Source organism: Pteronotus mesoamericanus, unplaced genomic scaffold (genome assembly GCF_021234165.1).
Source record: "Pteronotus mesoamericanus isolate MK-2021 breed Mesoamerican mustached bat unplaced genomic scaffold, CSHL_Meso_final contig_164, whole genome shotgun sequence".
Lineage (NCBI taxonomy): Eukaryota > Metazoa > Chordata > Mammalia > Chiroptera > Mormoopidae > Pteronotus > Pteronotus mesoamericanus.
Window position 1 is genome coordinate 10,950,210 of NW_026555065.1, and position 23,725 is coordinate 10,973,934.

The 23,725-nt window shown below is 38.6% G+C and overlaps 1 pseudogene; it reads left to right on the forward strand.

Annotated features, from left to right (window-relative positions):
* Nucleotides 1-23,416, forward strand: part of LOC129064454 (phosphatidylinositol N-acetylglucosaminyltransferase subunit C-like) — a 43,091-nt pseudogene extending 19,675 nt beyond the window's left edge.
* Nucleotides 23,417-23,725: the final 309 nt, after the last annotated feature.

Here is a 23,725-nt window from a genome sequence, read left to right on the forward strand (position 1 = left end):
AAATGCCCTCAAATCACACAGAGATTACACTGACCAGCTTTAAAAAGAATGAACTAACTCAACCTGTAACTCAAATAAATAAATAAATAAATAAATAAATAAATAAATAAATAGAAAGGCCTCATCCCCTCATCCACACACACACACACACACACACACACACACAAAAATTCAGTATCATTAAAGCCCTTGAACCCATATTATTTATGATGTCTTACTGCACTGGGTTGTTGATTTTCTTACTTGCTGTTCTGGGTGTCTCCCATTTGCTTCTCTGGTCAACTCTCCATTGATTTCCACCTGGGGAGGTTGTCATGTGAGGACCACAACAAGGCTCTTGTTCTCTCACTTCCAGGTGGGTTCAAGGAATTGACAGGAGAGCGAAAGGAGGGCAGAGTGTAAGGTTGCCATGAGTTAGTTGCATCCCCCAACCAAAAGTCACAGCTCCCGGAAAGCGTCCTCTCTACATAGCTGTCTCCAGGTTTTCATAATGGCTCTTAGTTTGGGCTCCTATATCGAAGTGCCATAGCTTATAAACAACAAAAATTTATTTCTCCCAGTTCTGGCAACAGAAAGTCTGAGATTAGCATGCTGCAAATTCAGTGTCTGATGAGCGCCCACTTCTTGGTTGCAGACTGCCAAATTCTCACTGTGTCCTCATGTGATGGAGGAGAGGCTAGAGCGCTCTCTGGAGTATCTTTTATAGGGCACCAATCCCATTCATGGGGGCTTCACCCTCATGTCCTAATTACCTTCCAGAGTCCCCATCTCCTAATACCATCACACTGGGGGTAAGAATTGGAAGATACGACTTTGGGCAGGGGACGCAAAATTCAGTCCATCGTGGGCTCTCTTTATATCTAGGAGTACTGCATAATGCCTGTGGTTCTCTTCACCCCATGCATGTCTTTAAAAACTGGTCTTTATTCAAGTCTGCCCAAATTTTTGAACGAGTTATCTATGCCTTGCCTGTATGCTGACTGATACTCTCAGTTTCTTGAGATACAGGTGTGGCAAGAATGCAAAGGCCATGGTGTTTATGACTTTCATATATCGATTTACCTTGAATACATACCTTTTTCCCCCTCTTAATTGTGACTCTGATAAAAGATGAGAATCTCTAAGCAGTGCTAGTTGGTTATACAGTACTTGATTCTGTACATTCCTCAGTGAGACAGGATTCAGAAGCAGATACTAGAAACCAGGTGCCTAGCAGCGTAAGTAGACAAGTATCAGGTCCTGAGCTATCTAGAGAATTCTCTCTGAAATAGTCAGGAAGCTGGGGGAATCAAGGAGTCCTGTGCCACCTGCCAGCTCCAAGATCACACTACTTTTGCTACAATTCAGAAACCGGGAAACCGTAGTCTCAATTTTTGGCCTCAAACCATGTGTACCTGATTTGTACCATCAGAATGAAGGCCTGCCTTCCTTTCTGTTCAACTCAGTTCTAAATTCAGTTTTCACACAAGTGCATCTAATTGGTGGCGTCTAAATCATATTCCTAGTTGCAAACAAGCCTGGGAAATGTCAATTATAGCTTCCCAGCCTCTGTTGTATGGGAAGGCACACTCAAAGGAGATTGGGATGAATTCTGAGCAAGCCGGTCTATTCTGTCACAAGATTATTTCTGAAAACATGTTTCAAATGGAATACTAAAAAACCGTGAATCCTGTAGGGTTTTTAACAAAGGGACTATAGAATTCAAATCTCTGCTCTAGGATTCACTAGCTGCATGACTATGGGCAGGATGCACTTATTTTACTGGATCTATTTTTCATCAGTGCAATGGGAATAATAATGTTTACCTCCCAGAATTGTCATTAATTTAACAGATTTAATACTGTTAATCAGTATAACAGATTTTTACTGATCGTTATAGTAATACCAGAAATTTTAGTTGGAAGTAACAGAAATCTAATTGATTAGTTAAACCAAAAAGAAACTTATTAAAGGATATTTGGCAGGTCACAGAATTGCAAGGAGGGCTAGAGAGCCAGGCTAAGGCAAAACTTCTAGAACCCCACCTAGAGCAGGCATCAGAACTAGCCTGAGGACATGTCCGCTGCCTCCATAACCCACTCCTGGCACTCAATGCTACGTTTTTCACAGCCAGCAGGAATTTTACAGGTGTGGGTGCTACTGTCAGCTCTGTTACCAGAAACTCAACAGTGTCACCTCTGAAGGCCAAGAGGCAGTAGCGTCACTCTTACTGGCAAAAATGGATTCCATGTGACATTATTTCTTCTCATTAGTCTCTTCTTAAAGGATGTTTCAAAAGGGTGTCGGGGGTGGGGGGCTAGGTTTCATACTCATGCTCAGCTTCAAGGAGGGCTAAGGAAGCACAATTTCTGACTTTTAACTTGGGGAACAAGGAAACTCTCTAACCAAAGGGGGAGTGTTCACAAAATACTAGGCTCCAGAAGAATACCTCCAAATGGTGAGGCAGGAGACAGTGTGGATTTAATTATTGGGAAACAGTATGAATGGCATTCTTGGGTCATCCATCTATAATACTTGCCTTCTGCTAAGGGGAAGGCAGGGCATTTTGCATGATTGCCTCACCAAGACTGGAGAGGAAATTGTTTCAAGATGTTCCTAGCAGAAAAAGATGGAATGAATGCCAGACAGACAAAATTCAAAGAAGTTCACTATTGGTTCACTATATGCTAAGCATTTTCTTAGTTTCTCTAGATCCAAAGATAAATAATGATGTTGGCTAACATTTATTAATCATTTAATTGGTGCCACAAATTCCAATGTATTATTTCAGGTTTTCTTTATAATAAATACTGTAAAGCAGGTATTCTTATTTCTTACATCAGTGTTATTGGTTTGTGCCCCTTCAACTTCAAATTTATATGTTGAAGTCCTACCCCTAGTACCTCAGAACATGACCTTATTTTGAAATAGGGTCATTTCAGATGCACCTAATTAGTTAAGATGAAATCATTAGAGTGGGTTCTAATGCAATATGACTGGTATCTTAATGAAAAGGAAAAATTTGGGCACAGAGGCATGCACATAAGAAGAATACCATATGAAGATGAAGGCAGAGATTAAAGTGCTGTTTCTACAAGGCAAGGAACGCTAAAGATTGCCAGCAAACCACCAGAAACTAGGGGAAAGCATGGAGCAGATTCCTCACAGCCCTTAGAATAAAGCAACCCTATCAGCACCTCAGTCTTGGATTTCTAGTCTCCAGAACTGTGAAACAACAAATTTCTCTTGTTTAAGCCACCCAGCACATGGTCCTTTGTTACAGCAGCCCTTGAAACTAACGCAACTGAGTTCCCTAGAAGCAGAGCTCGAGATGGAATTCTTATACAAGAGACCCTAGGACCCTTTCTGGGTTTCTCTTAGATTTCCAAAATGACCACAGCATTATTTCTGGACCCATATCCTCCATATTTCTCCTCAAATTGCCACTCCTCTGTCAAAAAGTGAAGTCTTTGAACTTGGGAGGATGTTGTGAGTGTCTTGACTACTAGAACAATGCAGAAGTAACACTGCGTGACTTCCGAGTTTAGGTCACAAAAAGCACATCAGCAATCTTCTAGCTCTTTTTTTTTTAGGATACTTGCACTTAGAACCCAGCCACCATAATATGAGGAAAGTCAAAATTAGCCCATTCATAGACCATATAGAGAGGGACTGAGGTCCAGAGTAAATGGTTTATATCAACTGCCAGACACAAGTGGTGATACTTCAGATGATTCCAGTCCCCAACCTTCAAGTCCTCCATCTCACAAATATTATGAAACAGGCTAGCCACTCCCACAAAGTTTCTGACCCACAGAATACATGAGCACAATAAATAGTTGCTGTGAGCCACCAAGTTTTGGGGTAATTTACATTGTAGCCCTAGCAACAGATGGTACGTGGGAGTAAGGTGTAGATGTAACAAAACTCCAAAAATGTGTAAGTGGCTTTGGGACTTGGGGGTTGTACATGGAAGGTGAAAGGGTCTTCAAGAGACTAGTGACAGAGCCTAATGTCCTTCAAGAAGTCTCTCAGAGAGAGCGTAAAAGAAAGTAAGGACAATGTTAATTGGTGAAGGAAGATCCTTGTTATGTAGTGACATAATGTTAGCAAGATTGTAACCTGTGAAGTAGAAAGTAGAATATACTGAATGAGCTGAATATTTTAACTGAAATTTCCTGGAAGAATGTTGAAGGTACCACCTGACTGCTTCTCCTTGCTTACAGTAAAATGTAAGAAGTTAGAAATAAGCTAAATAAAGAGTTGAATTTGAAAATAAATCTATCATTTCCAGGCTCTTCAAGATCATCAGACAAAAGTCCTCTAAGAATCTTAAGGGTGTCTATTTAAAGAGGATTTTTTAGAATCTTAAAGGTGTTGTCCCGCAGGAACATAATAGGAAGATCAAAGAGAACCTTATCTCAAAGAGATCCATGGATATAGATTTTATTTAATGGAGTGGATTATAAATTGATTTGTAAAAAATCTACAAAGGTTTGAAAATAATTTTATCCACTTGGGCTAAAAGACAGAGATAATACAAAATGAAAAGAGGCCTTTGATCCCCCAGCTTTCTATGGGCAGAAAATTACTCAGCTACAAATGTACGTGATTTTACATGGAAGAAGAAGAGGGCAAGAATACAGAGGGTAGAGCCAAGGGCCTTGGCGAATCATTTCCAGACAGTAGGACTGATCCTCTCTAACCAAGGAACTGGCAACACTATGAACAGCTGGATTTTAGTATTTCTATGCACCAATGACTTCTGTGTACTTAATTTTCCCTCTTTTTGAATGATAGTATCTATCATAGTTATTTTGTGCCTGTCCCATCACTGCATTTTGACAATGTGCAGAAAATATACTTTGTCTCTTTAGTTTGTAGGTCTACATATTAAAAGGACCTGTTCCCAGGGAGCTGTATTTGAAGAAATACTTCCAAAGAGACTTATCTGTACCTAGACCTAATCTAAATGACACTATTTTTCATTATCTCCTAAGCACCTATGTAGTGCCTGACATATAGAAGCTACTTAGAAAATATGTGGTAAACGATGGCATGAATTAAAGAATATGTTACCCATCATTCTGGAAAAATAGATAATCTGGTTAGTAAAAGTAATTATGGACTGGCCTAAGGAGAAAATATATATGTTTTCAGTTCTCCTTAGGCCATTTTATATATATATATACATTTGAGAGTATATAATAAACTCATATATTCATGGGCAATCAATAGAATCCTAAAGGAAGCAAGGGAGAAAGAGGTAGTAACATACAAGGGAGCCCCAATATGGCTAGCAGCTGACTTCTCAATAGAAACACTGCAAGCCAGAAGAGAGTGGTAAGAAATATTCCAAGTCATGAAAAGCAAAGGCCTGCAACCAAGGCTGCTCTACCCAGCAAGGCTCTCAATTAAAATGAAGGCGAAATAAGGAGTTTCCCAGACAAAATAAGGCTAAAAGAATACACCTCCACCAAACCAGCACTGCAAAATATGCTAAAGGGAATGCCTTAAGATGAAGGAAAGAGTCTATGAATATCCAGTTCCTTTCACAGTCACCAATACTTGATATTACCAATATTTTGAACACTTATTAATCTTTTTGTGACAATGATGTGTTAATTGTTCCTCTATTATATTTTGAAACTAATCCTGTTTTTAGATATTTCTTGCCTATTTCTATTATTTTTAAAATGCTTTAAATGACTTTTTTGTATTCTTTATCCATTTAATGACTGAAGGTTTATAGAATTTTTTCCCCCCAAAAAAACAAACAAAAAGTCAACAACTATTAACCCTTTTTTTAGATGCGTGGCAAATATTTTCCCATTCTATTACTAACTTATTTTATATGTATATTATTTTATAGTCTTAAATGTTTAATATAGTCATATTGTCAATATTTTACTTTATAGCTTCTGGGTTTGAATAGTTTACTTTAGGGTAAGAAAAATGTTAGTTTGTATTTTCTCTTAAAACTCCTTAGATTCTACATACTGATTTTTAACTCACCTGAATATTTCTTGTATAATGTGTGAAATAGACCTCTATATTTGTTTTATTTCAGGTAATAGTGGTCCATGCACCTTATTTGTTGAATAAGCCTTATTTTTGCCATTGATTTGAAATATCAATTTAATCATATATTACATTGTTGGGTAGATATATATGTTTGTTTCTAGAATGTTCACTATATTTCACTGATCTACTTGATTATTTCTGTGCTGGTGTCATGTTTTAATTGCTGAGACTTTATAATGGTTTTAAATTTTTTAATATTTTATAATTGACTTTGACATTTGAAAAAATAAGTCAAATCAATTTGCATTTAAGAAAGAAAGAAAGAAAAAAAAAGGAAGAAAGATGCAACTCCTACCTTTTGTTACAACATGAATGGAACTGGAGAATATTATGCTAAGTGAAATAAGCCAGTTGATGAAAGACAAATACCGTATGATCTCACCTATAAGTGGTATCTATTCAACAAAATAAACTAATGAACAAAATAAACCACAGGCATGGAAACATGGAGCAGACTGAAAGTGACCAGAGGGGATGGGGAAAGAGGACAATGGTGGAAAGAAGGGGAAGGGACTAAACAAAGAACATGTATGAATGACGCATGGACATGGACAACAGAGTGGGAACTGTGGGAATGGGGGGTAGGGGTAGGATGGGTGGAGGGAAGTTAAGGGGGAAAAATTGAGACAACTGCAATAGAATAAACATGACAAAAACTTTTTTAAAATTATCAAAAAAATCAATAAATAAAAACAATTTTTAAAAAAGAATAAGTAGTACAAGAAACATAACATTAGGTATGGGGGAGACCGAGAGGATTTTAGGAAGAAGCGATGACCTGAGCAGAGGTTAAAAGTCAGCTTCTGTGGCTTGAACCCATGGAGCAAGCATAAATGTACTTCAGGTTGTTTTAAGGACTTTTGCCTTTATTTCATGTGCAATGTTACAGTAGCTTGAATGTCTATTAGCTAGGGATCTTCAGCTGCAGGTGACGGAAAACTCAATCTAACCTGCTTTAACTTCCACCCCCACCTCCCAAATTATTGGCTTATGCAATAATGAAGCTCACAGGTGAAACTCTATCCAATCGTAGTTCCATTGATAACTCTGGCTCTCTGGGATTCCTCGACTCTGCTCTCATCCTTATTCTAGCTTAATCTTTAACCTAGTTTCCATAATGGTCACAAGAACCAAAATCCGTGATTGGATTTGCTTAAATACCCACCTTGAACCAATTCCTTTGGCTAGGGGAATGCAGTACTTTAAGTGGGTTAGGTATGGTTTCAGTGCCCTTCTCTAAAACAATCTCTGTGGCTAGGGGAGAGTATGCCAGTTAGGATATGCATAACTCTGGAGCTTGAGGTAGGCGTAATCCTAAACCACTTGGGGGAAAGTGGTTTCCTAAAAGAAATTTATGGTGTCATTACCATAGAGAGGGTAGAAATTTGGTGGACAGAAGTCGTCAGATGTCCAATAGACTTTTGAAGAGTTTTAAGCAGATTAATAATAGAGGAAGTAACATAAACAGATCTGCATTCACACACACACACACACACACACACACACACACGCGCGGCCTTTAGAGTAGAAAATGGATCGAAATGAAATGGCAGGGAGCAAGAATACACACAGAGAAGACTAATTTTAGGTAGGAATAGCAGTCTAGTATGATGATAGCTAGAACAGAGGAGGGGGTAGCAGAGTTGGGAATAAGCATGAAGATTCAAGAGACATTTGGAAACTAAGTACAACTTGGTTATTAATTGAATATGGAGGAAGTAAAGCAAAGGAGTTTTTAAAGATAACCCCAGGTTTCTGACTTACACATGAATCGGGTAGACAATGGTGACATTATACTAATAGGGGCATTAAAAGAAGATCAACTTTGGGAAATACAGGCTCAATTTCAAGTTAATTTCAGTTCCTTTTAAGACATCCAAGTAGAACTGACCAGAAGACCCTTAGAATGTTTTGATCTACTCAAATACATTTATTAAAGGCTTTGGGACAAATCACCTTTTACACTTGGCTACATTTCCCTAACATACTTCCTATTACAAAAAATGTACAGTAGCCCACCCACCCCCTATCCACAGGCATATGTTCCAGGGCCTTCAGTGAATTCCTGAAACTGCGGATAGTAGTAAACCCAAGGTATGCTATATTTTTTCCTATATATTATGGATGAAAAAGGGGCCACATACTAAACCTGGCAAGTTCAGGGGAACTCAAAGACCTAAAGCAACCACATAGAATGCTCTGCAATTAAAACCCCTAACTAAAACCAAGTTATCATGGATAGTCATGTCCTAGGCCAGTCTTCCTTCATAGAAGTCAATCTTTACCGAATGTGCCTGTTTATTGTCTTTTTTGTATCTACAGTAACACCTTTGGAATGTCAGAGTAATCCACCTTTTTTCCAGACCCCTCAGGGCACAATCTCCCACTACACGCATGACCTTGGAACCCCTCATTACTATCTTATTGCCTAATACTATCGCTGTGTGCTATAAATGTTGTTAACTGTCCTGTACCCACCAACGTAAAAGACCTATTTGTCTTTTCATTTTACTCTTTATCCAATCTCAGAGATTTCCCCACTTTGTTTTCTCCTGCTTCCCTAATCTACCACCAATGGATTTCAGATAACCCTCTTTACACCTCCTTTGATTGTCATGTGTAAAATGAACTGCAAAGCTCCCATTCTCTGGAGCATTTTGTCAATCTGTTCAGATTTTGTTTCCTAGCAATTGTCATCAGTTTGGCTCAAATAAGCTCATAAAAAATATCTATAGGTTTGGATGTCACTACATTTATACCTTTTCACTTAAAGGAAGCACTTTGTAGCTTTTCTTTGGCATATCAACATTACCAGCATCACTACTCTCACGCTTTGGGGGCATTATTAAGTAAACTAGGGGTTAATAGAACACGAGGCCTCAGGTTGCCTGACAGTCTGATAACTGAGAGGGCTCCTAAGTGACTAATACACGGGTAGTACTGAGGCAGGTTAGTAAACCAAGACAAGTAGAATAGGAAAACTGAGATAGTTAAATGGCCAAGCAGTTTATAGCCATATAATAAGTTGCAAAATCCTATCTTCTATAAGCAAGGACACTTGAGAGTAAATGCTTTACCCTTCTCCCCAACCAGAGGGTAAATAGCTTAAATCGCCCTACTCAGGGAGATACATAGCAGAAATCCAATTAGTGCCATTTGCTAACCACACCTAAGGACAGGTGAAGTTAAGGGAATAAATCTCATTTTGGCTCATCAGCATAATACTGATGAATATTCTATTGAGATCCTCCCCTAGGACCTGCCCTAAAGCCCCAGCCTTTAAAAACCCTCAAAATGAAGGCCCCAGAGCATGCTGTCCCTTCTGAAAGCCTCCAGTACCTTTCCCTTCCCCACCATCCTCTTCTTCCTTTAAAGTCATGTGTTTCCTAAACTCTAAGGGACCCCACAAGACTTGCACCGGGGGAGTAATGAGCAATGGCAGCTTGTCCTGGGCTAAGCACCTGAGCCTGTCCCCAGAGCCCGTTTTTCTCTGCTTTGTCAGTGAGCCAAAGCAGCCCAGCCTAGGCTCATTTCCTCACCTAGTCTCTCTCCTGATGCTTCTTCTATCCTTGGCCCTTCCTTTTTTCACTGTCTCCAGCTTTACTAAACATCCTCTAAAAATCACCTGCACTCATATCGTGAAATCTTTCCTGCACAAAGTCAAGATACTAAATACTACCAGCTGACCCTGGGCAGAGCCACTCAGGGCCAGGTCCCCTTTTTGATAACAGTACAGACAGTGTAGATATGCTGGACAAAGGAACGATTCAAATCCTGGGCACGAAAGGAGCAGGGGGGCCTGAGATCTCATCACACCACTCAGAATGACACGCAATTTAAATCTTGTGAATTGTTTATTTCTGACAATTTCCATTTAATATATTTGGACTGAGGTTGACAGTGGGTTACTGAAAACACAGAAAGTGGAACTGGGTAAGGGGAGACTACTGTAGCTTTCCATGCCATTTAACCTCTACAAAGAATTATTAACATTTCTCCCATAATCTTCCTTTTATGCATTACATAAGATTCATCTCTTTTCTTTCTTAAATCCTAGTCTCTCTTAAAGAATCCCCTGGTGCACAATGGTCCCTGCTGCAGGCTCCCAGCCATCCACCACACAAGCGAGACAGGAGACACAGAATCATGACCTTCTATTGACGTTCTATTATGCTCTAAAGACTGAGGTACTGGAGGGGAAGAGTGTGCCTATGCAACATGACCTGCCCAAGTGGGAATTTATGATCAGATCACCCTGTGAGGTTACTTTTGATTAGATTTATAACAGCACCCCTTTTTTTCATCCTCAGTATTCAGTATAGTAGCCTGCTGTACAGGTTTGTAGCCTAGGAGCTATAGAGGAACAGAATTTGTCACTCCAAAATGTCTTTTTTGACAAGGGTTTTCTTAGCCTGGTTAATTTTAAGAAAGGGCAGATGTGGGAGAAGCTCTGAAAATCAAGTAGAAGTTACCCTTTGTAAAATACATTTACATTTGTAAGGGAAATCTCCATTTGTGAGGGTGTCTCCCTAACTGTACAGAGGAGAGGGAGGTGACTCTATCTGTAGAAACTCTTATCAATGCAGAAGCTAAAGACTTAAATCTGCATAACAACCGTACCCTTTTTTGTTTCTGTGCTTTTCCTGATACCTCCCATAACTGACTCTCCCAACCCCAATATCTTCTTTTGTCTTCAGATGAACATGGTGGTATTTAAGGTGGTGGCTTCAGCTATTTTGTCTTCAGATGAACATGGTGGTATTTAAGGTGGTGGCTTCAGCTATTTTGGCAAAATTATTCAGTTTTCCTGGGTCTTTCTTATGTATAAAAGAGTTACACATGCATTAAATTTTGTATTTCTCTTGTTAATCTGTCTTTTATTACAGGGATGTCTCTGACGGGAACCCAAAGGGGTAGAGATAAAATTATTTTTCCTCTCTGTTGATGTGACAATGTCCAAATTTTTATAAAAATTTATTTGAATCAAACAGAGGATACATCTGGAAGCAAGATTTCCACAGTCTGAGATAAATGCTTCAAAGAAACAACAGTTTGCAGCTTATTTTATGCACATGAAGGCGAGAGAAAGCAAAGTGAGGATTAGATTATAGGATAGTTAAGATCATGTGCTGTCTTGAGGGTGGTTGTGGTTTTTAAGTGTTAGGTAGGATAGAAAGCAAACCAAGGCAGGGAGGAGGAAGGATACATGTCCTGCCCACCGACTCTGCGGTCCTCGAAATCCCATTATCTGGGAAAGAAAGCCTTTGAAACTGTGCTTTCATCCCGAAGTCTGAAAGACTGGAAAGGGCTGGAACAGTGCCTAAAGGAAGAAGCCCATTAACACCTTTGGGTATTCATGCCCCCAGCTTGGAAAGCTAGCATCACGTTAACATGTCAGTCAACATGTGTCTTCTTCATCCTCCCCCACCCTGCCAAATGGAAAAGTCCTCAAAACATAGGATCTCTCTTGCTCTTGCCACCCCTGCCCTTGCCACCCTTGCTCTTGCCTTTCTCCCCCACCTCAGCAAGGTCCATTCTCTTCCATGAGAACATATCACCAGTACACCCTGCTTGCGTGGTAATAGACTCACTGATCTGTAATTCTTTACTGCCTTGGTGAGAAGAACTGAGTTCTGGGAGTTTCTCCCATAAAAGAAGTGGTCTGCAAAGAGGCATTTCAAAAATGTGTTAACCTAGATGCACAGAAACAATGGCTAGGACTTTCTTAAGGCAAAGATGAAACTTGTACTAAAGAAATTATATGCCTGGAGTGTGACTACACACCATGATCTGCTCAGTTATGCATTTATGATCAAATTGTTACTGGAAAGGGACCAGGACCGAGGCAGTTCTGCCTTGGTACCACCTGGAATGTGTGAGTTCTTGATTTTGTGCAGGAAAGATTTCATGACACAAGTCCAGGTGATTTTGAGAGTACATTTATTAAAGCTGGGGACAGTGAAACAAAAGAAGGACTTAAGATGGAAGATGCAAGATCATAGCAACAGGAGTGAGCCTAGGTTGAACTGCCTAGATGCAGAAAAGGAGCCCACAGTGACAGAAGTGAACTATGCCAGGCTGCGTGGACTCAGGATAAAAGGCATAGAGGTGAAAAAATACAAGCTGCCACTGCCTGCTGCTCCCCTGGTTCCAACTCTCCTGGGAAACTTTAGAGCTTAGGAGAAAGAAAGCAAAGAGACATGCCTGAGAAAAGAAGAGGGTGGAAGAAGGCAGAGGTGTGCTCAAGGGAGAGCGCACACTGGGTCCATTGCCTTAAGAGTTTTTATCTGTTTTCTAAGGGTAGAAGTTTTAAGGGAGGTCTCAATCAGAATATTCATCATCTTTCCTGTGTGTTGTTTCATATGCTGATGCATCAAAATGAGTTATAGGGAGTCAGGGTCATTCTCTGGTCAGCTTTACCGTCACTGGAAAGGGACTGGGACTTAGACATGTATGCCCCTGCACAGTCTGGAATTAGTAAACCATTTGCTCCTAAGTGTCCTTGGTTAGGGAAGACAAAACCTTGCAATTTGTTGGCTGTAAATCGCTCAACCTTGTTCAGTTACCTGTCTTAGTTTTCCCATTTCACTTGCCAATGAATTTTCCTAAATTTTACTAACCTGCCTCAAAATTACCCCATGAGGTTACTTTCTATGGAACCCCCTTTTTGTCCACATTCCCTAGAGAGCAATAGGCTAAAACATATACCTCAGATGTGCAGTAGGCTATAATATTTATATTTATGTAAGTTTATTCTATGACATTCACACAATGACAAAATTACTTAACAACGTATTTCTCACATAGTATCATTAAGCGGTAGATGACTATACTTCTAATACAAATAGCTGAGAAAAGACATCTCTGCGGCTCTACTGATAACTATCATGCCATTTGAGCAGTTTCTTAGATTGGATTCCCACAGAATGGAGGCACAAATGTGAGAGCTGGTAGTTAACTTGGGATGTAGCTCCTGGAAGCACTTTTAGGCAAGCAGGGCATTGAGACAATGAAAGGAAGGAAGCCAAGAAAGGTTTCATTGTTGAGCCGGCTACTGCTATGTACAACTGTGCCAAGAGGGAATTCTGGAAGACAGCATAGAATATTCCTCAGAGTTATCCAGGCAAAGAAGTTGAATATTTGTCCTTTAACCCCCATCTGGCACCGGCTAGGGGCTGATCCCAGGGAGGCTAACCCGTGCACACCCAGCTTGCCCTATTTCCCTTCGGTAGAAAGTGGCAGGTGCTTACAGCAGGGATGCTGTCCGCATAACGTGGATCAGAAACTGTGGAGGGGAGACAGGCAGGGAACCAACGGCATCTGTTACAGGCAGGGCTCTCTTCTGGTCAAATCATAGGTTGATGGCCTTTGGGTCAGTGTCTAATCAGCTTTGGTTCCTATAAGGATTACAGTTATGTAATATTAAGATTTTAATAGGATAGTTTTACAGGAGGGATGTGGGCATGGCAAGAACAATTGATTAGCATTTCTAAGTACAAGGAGATAAGAAACATAAAGATAATTAGAGTGGGAGATCATTTATCTGGAAGTCTAAATACCACAGCAGCCAAACAACAGAACTACTAAAAAGAATGTTGCAGATTAACCAGTGATAACAGTAATGTAACAACTATGTCACCGGTAATGCATGTGTTCTGATAATACTTAGTTATTTGTAGGTTTAGGCACACAACTGTTTTTGAAGATATGTAGTGCAATTATGCAAATATATTTTATACAGGTCCTAATCCAAATAATAGAAAGAAATCAAGAAAAAATGCACGCACTTCCTTCCTGCAAGGTTTAACCCACAAGCCTGTGTAAGCAGCTAGGGGCGGGGGGGTGAGCGGTGGTTGTGGTGGGCTCGCCTGCAGTGCTGGACCTGAGTGGCCTGAGAGGGCATCCGCGTGGGGAGGTGGCAGGCTGGGACAAGATGTCAAGGTGTGAGTGGAGTAAGAAAGGTGTTCACATGAAGGGCCAGCAGCAGTAATGAGAAAGTGGTTATACGTAGGGTTACTGAACAAACATGTCAGTACAACTGACCCTTTAACAATGTGGGGGTATGGGCATTGAGCACCTGCACAGTTGAAAATCTGTCCGTAACTTTTGACTCTCCCAAAACTTAACTACAGTCTCTCAGTATCCATGGGCAAATTGCTATCCTTAGGACCCCTGAGCATAGCAATATTTGTAGATGTTCAAGTCTCATCTATAAAATGGAGTAAAACAATGCCTAGTTGATACAGAAATCTGATCAGATCACTGGGGAGGAAGTAGGAGCCATAGGATGAGGTTGCCCAAGGCAACGCTAAACAGTCTAAGATGGGATTGGCTGACGAGATGAATGCTTCCAAAGGGAATGGAATTAGAGGCTGAGGACTTAAATAAAAAGAGGGCAGAGACTTGCTCTTGAGCTCTCATTCTCAGGGATGCCTGGATGATCGTGCTACAGCTGCATGCATATCCCAAAGGATGGTATTTTGGATGGATTTTGGATGGGAGAAGAAACTCTGGGCACAGTCTAGGATGGGACTGGCCTGGCAGAGGGTGCAGGGTTATTCTTTGGGTGCTCTAGATGGGATGGGCTCTGAGGCAGAAGCTCACCATTCTTCCCAAATTGTGTAGCTGTTGTATCTTCTGTTGTTTTAGTTTATAAACTAACCCTATAGAAATAAGATAATTAAAAACTAACAGGTGGGATGATAAGAGAACTCAGGATTAACCTAACAATTAAGGTTAGAGTTTAACATTAATTGATAGGTTTAAATGATTTAAGCTATAACTAAAGAGCTAAAGATTTTAGCCTTAATTGATAGGTTTAAGTTACTCATGCATATGGAAAGCTGTTATTCCAAAATTGGGTAGCTTTTGAGTAGACTCCTTTCCTTCATCACCAAACTTTGGCCTCTGAAATTTTGCCTAGAGGGTGGTGGCGGGCAGTGGGACTCCACTTCCTGTTCAGTAGCATAGTCAGCCCTGAGCCCTGTAGATTCCCAGCTGCAGATGGAAAATCCTGTTTTCAGCCCATTGTTTGTTAAATCCATGGATGTGAAACCCAGGGACTTGAAGAGCCGACTGTATATACCGAATTTAATGAAAAAAAATTCATAAAATTCATGTACAAGTGGGTCTGTGCAGTTCAAACTTGTGTTGTTCAAGGGTCACAGCTATGTATTGAGGATAATGGTTGCCTGGATTCTCATTGTTGGAGAAGGTAAGTACAAATGAGAAAACTAGAAGGAATCCTGTGTGTTTGGATTGGCAATACCAATGAACTCATGGATTTCAATAGGTGGGTAGGTACTTAGATGGATGGATAGATAAATATGATTTTAAATGTGTGTATTTCCCTAGCTCTGTCCACTGTGATAGCCTGGAAACAGCAGTATCCCAACAGCAATGAGCACATTTTGGCACCCAAATCTTGGTTTCTAAATTCCATTCTCCCTTTAAAGGAATATGGTAGAGAGGGGGCAGGGAATGTATAAGATGAGCCTGGAATATCATGTGTCAGAAAGTAAGAAAGCATTCAACAATTATGAGGATATTAAAAGAACAGAGAAGCCAGCTTCTAGAGACTCCCATTGGTCAAATCTGGGAAAATCTGATCATCAAAATAAGTAACAATGATAAGAATTATAAAATTAAATTGAATAGGAATCCATGACTCCATATTGATATACATAAATAAATGAGAGATTTCCCTTATACCTAATAAATGTAGAAAAAATGAAATTTTAGAAAATCACTATTTGACAATCATATTAATAATTAATTGAGAAAAAAAACAATGAATGCTAAAACCAGTGGAATGAAAAACCTCTCAACAGAATATATTTTTAATTAGAAAGTTAAAGAATATAATTTTACAGAGGAGAAACTTGGACTTACTTTAATCAAATGTAACTAAAGACCCATTGAGGGAAGTTTCCTAAAACAAAAGGAGTCACTCCAAAGGCAATAATTTTTTTACTTCCAAGTATCAAAATTCTAACTATCCCTATTTATTACCTTCCACATTCTTCCTTACTATCTCCTTTTCAAATAATCCTCTTGACCAAGTACCTTATTTAAAAATAAAAATGAGATCATTCCACTCTGAGTCTTTGAAAGAGCTCTTTTATTTTCATAGCTGCTTTCTTTTCACAAATACTTCAAAATAGTTTGAATGGAAATTTTGATTAATTTTTATTTCTTGTTTAAGTCTTGGCCACGTGATTTACAATGAGATGTGTGGCCACAATACATGAGGTTTTTGACAGGTTTTTCAAAGTCAGGAGGTTCTTGGTAAAAGTCTTACAGGAATTAATAGCACCCTTTTGACAGCATTTACTCCATGGAGTGAATTTAAAGTGGCTACTAATTCTTTGCAACTCCTCCTATCAAGAGGTAGAGTCTATTGAATCTGGGGCAGCCTTGTGACTTTGACCAATAGAATATGATGAAGTGACATTGTGACACTTCCTGGTTGAGGCCTCAGAGAAGTCTTGACGTCTCTGCTTTAGCCCCACTGAAAGTAGCTGCCATGCGCCCCAGCTAGCCTACTGCAGAGGCCCACGTGGAGACAATCTGAAGTGCCTAATCAACAGCCACAGTCAACTGCCAGGCATGTTAAGTGAGGCCGTTCATGACCATTCTGCCCCTAGTCAATCTTCCAAGAACACGTGTCTACCATCCAACCAAGAAGAGCAGAGGGAGAGCCCTGTCCAAAATACCAATCCATAGAATTATAAGCCTTAATAAACCAGAAGTCAACAAAACTATGATCTGTGGGCCAAATCTGACTCACTGCCTCTTCATAAATAAAGTTTTTTTTAGAACATAGCTATATCCATTTTTTAAAAACATAACACCTATGGTTGCTTTTGAGCTAAAACAGTAGTTTGAGAAGTTTTGACAGGGATTGTATAGTCTACAAAGTCTAAAAATATATATTTGGCCCTTTACAAAAAATGTTTGTTAAGTTTTATTTTAAGCCATTAAATTTTAGGGTTGTTTGTTATGTAGCAGTAGATAACTGAAACACTCTCTATGTAACAGAACAGTCAAGTCCTTGCTTGAACTATAATTAATTTCTGTAATTTCATATACACATGTTGAGGCGTGTGAAGGCATTTAACTTTATCTAGACCAACATCTGTTTCCATATGAATAACAATGTCGTTTTTCTAAATAGAATATGTTAATAATGCTGGGCACAATACCCACTTTCTTAATACAAAGCACCCTTTGAACTTAATAACCAGATAAAATCCAATATGTTTCTTTTCTACCCTCAGAAAATGTTTTATTTAAAAATTATTCCTACTAAAATGATTTTAACTTGATGTCAGAAATGAGCCTTGGCAGTATATGAAAATCTTCCAAAGTGTAATAATTCACTGTAGAAAGCCAACCTTTAAGTATCATCGCTATATTTTCACAACTTTTGCCTGATAGTCAGCCTTATCTTATTTTTTTTAAAGTAAAATATTAGCCTGTCTTTAACCTTCAAAGAGATGAGCCATATTTCCTGACTGGTACAAGGTATTTTAAAAAACTAATTTTAGGGATTGGCAGATATACTTTATAATCCTGGCTTGTTGAAAAGTATATGAATAGATTTCTTTATGAGCTTGGAAATATGAATAAATATAATGTGTAAAGCACTGTCAAACTTAGATATTTATCTGTGTACTACAGAAGTTTACTATCCTTTGCTTAAATACATGTGCAATCAGTTAATGCTGATTAAGTGTTACTATTTCTGCAAAAACTATAAAATAAAGTAAACTATAAGTAAATAAAATGGGAACTATAATGTATTTTCCATGCAGCTTTAAAGAGATGTGAAATATACAGCAGGGCATGAGTATACATGGTTGATTGTCCTCAGTCAGTTTCTAAGCATATACAACTATGAGAGAAAATAGTGGTTATAGAAACAATGTGAAACTGGGAGCCTGAATTGCAATCAGTGTGAGTTATGATTCTGAAGGCCTAGGAATCAGACTTAAAGGATTTTCCTCCTAGATATTTTAAATTGTCCATTCATATGCTAAGAAAACCTTTCACAATTCCTAACTTGATCTCTGCCTTTCTTGCATGCCCGTTATTTAAACACACATCCAATATTTAAAAGTTGTATTTAACAACATATGTTTTTATTGTCCTTAAACTAGAATTGTAGGATTTTGGGACTGGAAGAGGCTTTACAGATTTTCTGATTCACTCACTTCATTTTGCACAAAAGGAAATTGTTTCTTTTTGAGTATGTGTTTGGATATTATATATATATATATAATATGCAAAGGACCAATTGATGTGTAACTTTGCAGATATCTAACAAATTAGCAGATTCTAAAAGTTTTGAGTGGGATAGAAATAATAGGCACCGATGTCAGCAAGGCAAATTTACTTATTTTAGCAATAATTTAGTAAAGAAGTTGAGAGTATTCTGGTTGTAAGAACTTGTAAATTGTAAATCTTATAAATTGTAAGAACTCACATAAGAGTCCTGAAAGACCAGCAATAAGATAGAATTTGTTGGTAGTCTTATGATTTAATCTGAATTATGTACCCCCATTGAAGTCTTAACCCCCAATACCTCAGAATGTGACTGTATTTGGGGATAGGGCCTTAATGAGGAAATTAGGTTAAAATGAGTCCACTATGGTGAGCTTCAATCCAATGTGTCTGGTCTCATAAAAAGAGGAGATAACACAAACACAAACACACATGGAGGGAGGACTGTATGAAGACCTTGGAAGACGGTCATCTACAAACCAAGGGGAGATGCCTCGAAGGAAAATAATCTTGTCAATTCCTTGATCTTGGACGTTTGACTTCAGAAATGTGAGAAAATAAATTTCTATTATTTAAGCCATGCATTCCGTGGTACTCAGTTATGGTAGCCCTAGCAAAATGTGATGCACAGAGTTTATAAAAATGTGATACCCAGGGCTGAAGATGACCAAATGACATGACTGCCATCTTAATTATGGTGAACACCATAGTTCTGTTGATACGACATAAGATTTTTGTAAACTGTATACGGTTCAGATATTCTGTGACAGTTGCTCAGCTCAAAGTTCCATGCAAAGACACATATTCTAGACATCTAAAAATAATGTTTAAATTTTACTTAAGTCTCTTAGAACACATATAAAGTGACTCGATATTTATAACACATGACAACACTTCCTTTAAAACCTCTTTTCTCATCTAAAAAGACTCCCTAGTCACAAAACAGCAGCTAATCCAATTTCTTTCTTTTTCTCTCTTCCATAAACTTCCCAAACGCTCTCTCTTAAGCAGCGTTTATTGGCTTTGCCTTTCTTAGCGCCTCCTCTCGTCTTCGGCATCTCTCCAGCTTTCCCAATATATCAATCAAACCTCTTTCCTCTTACCCACTCCAAAAATCTCTTCTTTAAAGTTCTTAAAAGGCAAGGAACTAACCTTGCCAAGAAAGAACTTTCCTTGACTGAAAGATGGAGAGGAGAGGCTGTGTGTCCAGACAGACATCAATTTTTTTTTTCCTGTCAAAATTCTTTTTGGCAGCTGTTTCACCTTGTTGGTAATGTTAAGGTTATAGTAAATTAAAATGTTTCCAAGTTTAAGCGTTGGGTGAAATTATCTCTATCCTGTACTCAGGGTTTGGTTTTTTTTAACATTAAATGTAAAACTTTTCATTTCTTCCTAAGTTTCAACTTTTGGCCCAGTGTTCCAAAATTTTAGGATCTTTTTGAATCTTTCTTTCTTTCATCTAATACTTAGACATTATTTCCAGTCTCCTGAATTTGATAGAATGGGACCACCAGCTGAGAATGAGTCAGCAATACAGCGTGGCTGTTTTTATAAAGCTGTGATAGTGAAATATATTAATAGGTCTGTGACATCCAAGAGCTAGGAAAGTATCCCTCTGCTAAACTTAGAATTGGGCACACCCTGAAAGTATTGTGCCAAGTTTGGGCACTGTCATTTTAATGTACATGTGAAATGCCAGGGAGGGTTTGAGAGTAGAAGAACAAAAATTAACCAAAAACTGAAATGTGGTTAAATGAGTTGAGAGTATTGAAGCCAGAAAAAAAAAGCTTTTACATATTTCCATAAAGCCTCTATAAACAATACATTGACCTATTGTTTTTCAGTTTCTCAGGGAGTCCGAGACAAAACCAGAAGACATGGCTTTCAGAAAAAGGGAAAGAACATAAAGATCTAATAATAGAGGATTGCTTGTGTGGTGCCTCAGTATAATAAAAACCAGTATGAAACACTTGGTAAAACAGAGTGAACATTTTTTTTTATCATCTCAGAGTAAGGAAGGCTTTTCAAAGAATCACATAAAACCCAAACCATAAAGTAAAAAATACATATAAATGTTAAATTTCCATTAGAAAACTAACAAAACTAGAAAGTTTAAAAAGTCAAAGAGTAAATAATACACAAAGACCTAATTAATTCAATGCACAGAAAAATTGAATAATTCAATAAAAAAACTAATAACCCAATAGAAAAATGTACAAAGAATTCAAAGAAAAAGTTCATATTAAGATAAATGTAAATGACTAATAAAAACAGTAAGAGTTATTCAACTTCACCAATAAAGAAATGCATGTTATAACTGGAATTAGATATACATTTGGAAGTCCTGTTAAAATGTAAAGTTGAAAAAGTTCGACAATACCCAGAATTGTTAAGAATATAAGTAAGTAGTAGTATGAACTGATAACCTTCTTAAAGAGTAATTTGGCAATATTGAGAGTATCTGTACAAATTTTAAATATTTACACCTTTTGACCCAACCATTACACTTCTAATAATTGATTGTACAGATATTCTTGCACAAGTACAGAAAGATAAAGACACAATAGCAATGTTGTTAGAGAAAAAAATACCCACATGCCCATCAATTAGAAACAATTTAAGTTAATTATGGCTCATGTATAATATGAAATTCTAAGCATCTGTTTTATATCCCTCTGCATTCCTATCCACACAGAAATGGGAAGCTGCTTAGATATATGAGGAGGGATCCTCAAAAAACCCCAGAATTATCTTCTGAAGGGTGAGTCCTTTGTTATACAGGCTTCCCCCACTAAGTAGGTGTTCGAGGAACCCATCTGTATCAGCGTGTACCAGCAGGCGTTGTGAGAGACTGAGTTTGGCTTCAGTGATTTTTTTTTTGAAGGCTCTTTCAATGAGTTTGCCCATTTTATGATGGGTGATTTACAACCTCACCTGCCCAGACAGAACTGAGTGTTCAGCAATTTTTTACCAAAAACAGCATGACCTCCATGCCTCACCCTCCCTATTTACCCAATCTCGCCCCAAATGACTTCTTTTGTTTACCCGATGAAAAAAGTCCTCAAAGAGGAACATTTTGCTGATGTGGAAGAGGCGAAACAAAAAATGGCAGAAGCACTAAAAGGCATCAGAATTGACAAGTTCAAAAACTATTTTGAGCAGTGAAAAAAATTATCAATAGGCATATTGCGTCAAACGGAGATACTTTGAAGGTGACTGAAGTTTAAATATTTAAAAATAAATACACATTTTTTAATAAATAAATCTGGGTTTTTTGGATCCCCCTCATATTGTTAGATGAAAAACACATTGTAGAAAACATTATGCATAGTATGATCTCATTTGTGAAAAATTGTATATATACAATTTATGTAAGGCTACACACTAGGCTGGTGGTCAGGCCTATATCCCATAAACAAGAGAATGGAAAATTCTCCTCTATCAAAATATATCAGTCTAAGAGAGAACTTGCAGTTAGTTCCTGCAATCCTATTTGTTCTATTCTAGAGAACTCATCAGGCAGCAAGGATCACTCAGGCACACACTTTCTAACCAAATCAGTTTTTCAGTGATTTCTTAAATATGAACAGAGAAAATTACCAGATATTTGAGGAATGCTTCCAACAAAAAAACCAAAACAAACAAAGAAATTACAAACATATATACAGACACACAAACACCAAAAAAAAAAGAAAGAAAGAAAGAAAAAGGAAAAAAACCTCAGAAACAACAGCTTGAGCAGGAAACGAATGTTTAAAAAGTCATTAATAGCTTCCATTTTCATGACACACAAAATAACTCCCTTTTATTTAAAAAATCAAAAAAAAAGAAAAGGAAAAATAGCAACTTTTATGGATAATCAATTATCATGGAAAAATTCAATAGAAGAGTTAGAAGATAGTTGAGGAAATCTCTCAGAAAACAATACAAAAAGCAAGCGATGTTAAAGGGGAGGAAGGAGGCCGGCGGCCGCCCCCTCCCTGCAGCATGGGTGCATGAGTGGGAGCTTGACTGGACTGTCAAGCCTCAGAAGAAACTCACGTATTGCAGGCCTAGCTTGGGTTGCTGCCTTTAAAAGCAAGGGAAGGTGGGCAAATAACGCCCGCAACACAACATGGAATTTCCAGAGAGTCCTTATTTCAAAACTTTGTAAAGAATGAGAACCATATGGACTTCTTTCTACGAGGGAAATTGAACTGGCCGGAGTTGGAGGGAAAGGGTAATGTGTGTCTAACCTGTAACTAATACCAGGTCTTTTGTGAACGACAGCCCTTTTCTGATAACTATGCAAACCAACAATTCCTGGAAAAGCTCCAGAAAAAATCTAGACAGGGAAATATCAATGTTTAACTGTGGTATTTGCATCCAGCATGCTGACAGCAGCTATGTAGTATCTAGGATTTTTGTGGTCATCTGGTGGTATATGGACAAGGGCCTTCTCGCCCCTCATTGGCTTTTGGGATAACCTGGCTTCTTCACTGACTGGCTATGTTTTGTTTGATTTCATTGATGGAAGTGAAGGACTAAGGAAAAGCAGGCAAATCTGGTGGGCTGACTTTATTAGTCTCACATACAGTTTTTCCCCAGTACTGGAGACCCTGAGAGTGTGTCAGCACTGACGCCACCTACACCACGTCAGTCTTTGGGCTCTTAGGCCACCTCATCTTCTTTGACTATGGTGCCAATATTACCATTGTGTCCAGTACATTGTCCTTGAACATGGCCATCTTTGCTTCTGTCTGCCTTGACTCACGCCTGCCCCAGTTCTTGCATGCCTTCACCATGGTGCCATTTGCCATCCAGATTTTTACCCTGTGGCCCGCGTTATAGAAGAAACAGAAGGCATGTACTCTCTGCACCCACGTGGGTGGGAGTTACTCTTCTTTTTGTGTTTGAGAGGCCTGTGTCCATTGATGTTGTGGGAACCATCCTCTTTGCCCTTCTGCTCGCATGCATCCCCTGTCTCTGCGCTTTTTAACTCATTTGCCTGCAACTTTTTTGAGAAAACATTCATGGGCCTTGGGATGAGGCTGAGATCAAAGAAGACTTGCCCTCGTTCCTCAGTTAAGTTAGGGACCTCCATTTTGTTATCAAGGTAAACTGATAGACTAGGTTGTGAAACAGGATTAGGTTTGAAGGAAGAGATCCATCTGGAAGAAGCAGACTGCTGTGGCGGGGAGAACAGAGATCAAAAGAAAAAGTTAACCAAAGGCTTGGGTGGTAAAGCTGCTTATCCTTTTTCTACTTGTTGGATGAAAAAGCTTTCAGGGGCCCTCATGGATAACTGCCTCCCATTATCACTCACTGTAACAAATGAAGTGATGTGGTTTCTATTTATTAAAAATAATATATCCAAAAACTGAAGAAGAAGAAAATA